Source organism: Ylistrum balloti, unplaced genomic scaffold, assembly GCF_031769215.1.
Source record: "Ylistrum balloti isolate Yb309-2 unplaced genomic scaffold, AGI_CSIRO_Ybal_v1 Utg369900, whole genome shotgun sequence".
NCBI lineage: Eukaryota > Metazoa > Mollusca > Bivalvia > Pectinida > Pectinidae > Ylistrum > Ylistrum balloti.
Genome location: NW_026782028.1, coordinates 53,322 through 58,886, shown reverse-complemented (window position 1 = coordinate 58,886; position 5,565 = coordinate 53,322).

Genomic DNA, 5,565 nt, shown 5'->3' with positions numbered 1-5,565 from the left:
CAATGTTATCACAATACAGATATTTCCTTAAAAAACGGAACAAAATTTGGTACACCTGTACTTTCATTTTGTGTCCGGATTAAAATGAAAAAGTCTAGAAACTGAACTCGGAAAAAACTGAAACTTTTAAGATTTTACGAAATGATAATGTAAAGCTAACATCCAGATTAGAAGTTTAGTTTTTGGACTCAACGTCACACGTAATTATAGTACAGAGTCGAGAAGACCCGCAGTGTGGTTCAGCATTCTTCACAATGCAGATAACGTCAGTGTTCTCCTCTTTCTTCAACCTTGTCAAATTACATCGTGCACATCTGTGGAGCATAACAGCTTTGTCGTTAGATAGGATGTCTAGAATTACTTGGTTTAGCTTTGTGATGGAGTAGAAAAGTCAAAATATGTATATAGCTTCTTTATTTGGAGTCACATTGACTATAAACTAGCTGCAACATTAACATCGGTTTAAGATACAATGGCATGTCCAATGATAGAGGAGTTACTCATTCGAATCACTGTATGGGTCACGGACAATTCTTCATTTTTTGAACGAGTACCACAAAGAAGGAATTTAACAAATCACCTATTTCTATTTCAATCTCTGTTTGTATTTGTACGTAATTTTAATAAGTATCTGTTTTATTTTCAACTTTCCTTAAAAAACAAAAACAAAAGAAAAAAAAGGAACTTTACCTAATCTATGTGTCGGTGTTAAGCCTAGGGTGTGGCATTGAAGGGGAACCACACATGTTGAGTATATTTTTGAAGATATTTCAGGCATTCCTTACAGTGACAGGTCAGCATCTGAAGCACGCAAGAGCATATGGACAGTGTATGTATGGGCCATAGCATCCCCAACATGTCACGTGTTAATTATGGTAAGTTTGTAAATTGAAATATATCAAGCTGACTTTTATCGGATTTATCATCGATTTCATTGGACAAAGAAAATGTCTACAACCGTTGATTTGTAAACCTGTTGAACCATTGACTGGTATCTATTTTATGTATAAGACAAAACAATAGGATAAACAAGTTTTCAGAATTGTAATACTGGGTTGTTTTACTTCACTATAATTCTTATCACTGTATTTCTTTAGAGAGAAAATCCTCAAGGAATATTGCTAAGCTTCAACAACAGGTTAGCTATTTTTTCTAAACGGAAACTTCTGCGTCACTCTTTTTAAACTATCGGAAACCAATCGGTATTTGATGTTTAATTCAACGAATTTAAGGAAATTTCCGAGCATTCCCGAGTATCACTTTTAGCTTTAATAACCTGACAACAATAACGAATAACACTGCTTTGTTAACGAGATGTGATGTCTGGTCCATTTTCTTGTGTATAAAATATGCAAAGATGCAGAATGATGAAAATTATGGGGCAGTTTTATAGTCGCCATTGTGATCCCAATCGGAAATATTCTATTTCTTTGTGTGATATAAAGCTGGACGTGTTTGATGTTGGTTCGTTTGCCAGCTAGCCCCGTCGTTGTATACTTTGTTCTGGTTTGAGAACGTGACATTACTTACTTGAATTGACGGATGTCGTCGATGAAGCAGAAAACGCTTATTCTTTCGGAACACCTGGTCGTATTCTCCTTGTACTTTATCACGACTATCAGTGTAATTTTAATGTTCATATGAGACCAGGCCGTATTTGTATAAAACATCTCAACTTGAGATTTCCTCAAGTCGAGATTTTCCTCAGCTGATATCTCCTCAAAAAACGGCACGTATAAAATTTTCTCAAGGAACAGGAGGAAGTCATCGGCTAGGATGTCCTGAAATTCCTTGAGGAATTTTCATACAAGATATTTTCAAGGAGATATTAGCTGAGGAAAATCTCGACTTGAGGAAATCTCAAGTTGAGATGTTTTATACAAGTGGGGTCAGATTACGATAGTGTTTCCATGTTGGTATTTCCTTGACGTTTTTTAAATACCAGGATGAGAATGAAATACGTATTAAGATAAATATGTGTTTTTTTCTTTCGGTGTACAAAAAAAACGGATATAACTGCACATTTTCATTTTTACGAAATATTAAACAAATCCTTTAAAGATATAATCTAAATCCATTTAAACGATATTGTGCACCAGCTTCAATATTCTTGTGACTCATTAAAATTCTTTAGCATGCTTAATGTGAGGGATGGAATTGTACAGGTTATTGAAAGTTGATCACTTGAAGCTTACTGGTAAATAAAATAATTTGCATGTTCTCACGTCAACGCCATTTGAAAACATGTGTTGTATTTCTTAATCCAAACAGTACGTAAACAATCTGATTCACCTTTGCGTTTTTCATCAACTTCTTTTATACTGTATTACAAAACGTCTCCTCGACATGGATGATTTTGTCAGCGATATTAGATGGATATTCTAGTCACGAAAGTCTTGTACCTTTACTGTTTGTTTACGTCAGATGCAATATATTTTTATGTGTCTATGGACTTTTGTATTCTAATTTTTCCTTTTAAAATTTTAAGTCGTCAATATAAAACCCTGAACGAATTGCATGTGTTATGTGCTTAACTATTTTCCTTTCAGATGTGAACATATCGGAATGTTATATTTTATTTCACACCTGGATGATGTATTTACCTGTGGAGACTCCACTTGCATGACAGCTTCTCTTTTGGCAAAATTCAGGGGAGTGCACCCTCGTCTCCATGTATATCAACAAACATGAGACAGTGTGTCCTCCCTTGAATGTTGTCATAAAAACATCTGAAGACGTAAGGGGACGATTAGAAAGAGAAAGAAGATGCTAGACGAGACCAGAGTAATGGCCACATGTTGGAACAGATATTCTTTACAATTGCATGGTGTTAATCGTTTCTGATGAAATATTATTTTCAGAATCCATTATTAATAGTTCCTGTGTTCCTCTAAATTTCGTAGAGGCATGTAGTCTAGCAAGAGGATGACATCTGAAATCGTCTAGAATTATGGCACTACTCTCAGGGTGAACAATCTGTCTACGCATGCTTCAAAAAGTGTGAGACAGTGTGTCCTCCCTAAGACACAGAAACAAGCCAATCACGACCGCACTTCGAACCAGAGCTGTTGTACATAGACAGTATTTGTGATTTGCAAGGATTTCGATTTTGCATCTTGTAGGTTATCTACTGTTAAGCACTTTTTAAAGTGTTAAATACTCATTGTGTCTAGTTCCTTGGCTCAAATTGTGTTCAAGTATACTGTGAAGTCAGGTAACATAGCTGTACATGTTATCGTATTTCAACATTCCTGCATAATGCTTAATTATCAGTTCACTTTTTTCAATGGCAATTATTGTGATAATCTTTTGCGATAACTTTTCCGCTGGTTTGTGAAAGGTTAAGTATTCCTGATTTCGATATTGGGTCATAATACCTCTTCCTTTAAAAAAATGTTTCTGATTCAAATATTTGATTTTTTGTTGAGAAAATACTTCTGTTTGAAATATTACTCAACATTTTTAATTTTCATCATCCTGAACAGGATGGATGATAAGATTGTACTAAATGATATTGTTTAAAAGGTGGCTGAAATTTGTGGTAACTGATAGTGTGTACAGGATGGTTGGTATGATTGTGGTAACTGATGCTGTGTACAGGATAGTTGGTATGATTGTGGTAACTGATAGTGTGTACAGGATGGTTGGTATAATTGTGGTAACTGATACTATGAACAGGATGGTTGGTATGATTGTGATAACTGATACTGTGTACATGATGGTTGGTATGATTATGGTAACTGGTACTGTGTACAGGATGGTTGGTATGATTATGGTAACTGATGATGTGTACATGATGGTTGGTATGATTATGGTAACTGGTACTGTGTACAGGATGGTTGGTATGATTATGGTAACTGATAGTGTGTACAGGATGGTTGGTAAGATTGTGGGAACTGATAGTGTGTACAGGATGGTTGGTATGATTGTGGTAACTGATGCTGTATACAGGACGGTTGGTATGATTGTGGTAACTGATACTGTGTACAGGATGGTTGGTATGATTATGGTAACTGGTACTGTGTACAAAATCGTTGGTATGATTATGGTAACTGATGATGTGTACAGGATGGTTTGTAAGATTTAGGGAACTGATAGTGTGTACAGGATGGTTTGTATGATTGTGGTAACTGATAGTGTGTACAGGATGGTTTAAAAGAGGAGAATATGAACTGATGTTTCAAGAATGGTAAGTGTTTTCTGCTACATTGACGACTCCATGTTAATCTAGATCAATCTAAATAAGTAATATCACGATAAAACCGACAGACATAGTAATGATCACCGAACACACATAACATCCTAGAAGGACAAAACGACTTTCATTTCGGGTCTACTGTATCTTCTTTCAAGTTTATATTAGAAAGTGCTTATTCACTTGAAATGCCTTTGTGTAAATCCCATGAAAGCGGTCGTAAAAGCTCCCTTTAGTTTTATCAAACAATCTCTCGAAATCCGTCCGCCATTGATATCATCGCGAAGAAATTGGGATATAGGGAACAAGTCCTTGGATGTCAAATTAAATGTCACATTGAACAACAACGTGATGCAGCAAAATAGTGTCCCATCGTGTTCGTTCAGAACATAAATCTGTCAACCTAGCTTTTCAGCATAATATGACGCCAAATTTGTTTGACTATCATACAAAGTATTTCAGTGGATACATATACAACAGACATTCTACTATCTCTATTTTATTTGCAGAGTATGCACTTTGACAACTTCAATCAACCATGATTAAACTGGTAAATCATTAAATTTCGTTGAGTACTTCTTAGGCTACCAAACGCCACAAATCATTTCTTCTCGGGACATTCTATGACAACTGCATATAGACATTTTATTTAATTAGGTCCTATTACGAAATTATAACGAAATGTATTAATAACAAGAGTTCCCAGAGAGATCTTGGCACCCATCATTGTAGGATCTTTATTGGTTTTACATATACAAGAGTTCCCAGAGAGATCTTGGCGCCAATCATTGTATGATCTTTATTGGTTTTACATTTACAAGAGTTCCCAGAGAGATCTTGGCGCCAATCATTGTATGATCTTTATTGGTTTTACATATACAAGAGTTCCCAGAGAGATCTTGGCGCCCATCATTGTAGGATCTTTATTGGTTTTACATATACACAAAGAGTTCCCAGAGAGATCATTGTATGATCTTTATTGGTTTTATATATACAAGAGTTCCCTTGGCGCCCATCATTGTATGATCTTTATTGGTTTTATATATACAAGAGTTCCCAGAGAGATCTTGGCGCCCATCATTGTAGGATCTTTATTGGTTTTATATATACAAGAGTTCCCAGAGAGATCTTGGCGCCCATCATTGTAGGATCTTTATTGGTTTTATATATACAAGAGTTCCCAGAGAGATCTTGGCGCCCATCATTGTAGGATCTTTATTGGTTTTATATATACAAGAGTTCCCAGAGAGATCTTGGCGCCCATCATTGTATGATCTTTATTGGTTTTATATATACAAGAGTTCCCAGAGAGATCTTGGCGCCCATCATTGTAGGATCTTTATTGGTTTTATATATACAAGTTAATCATA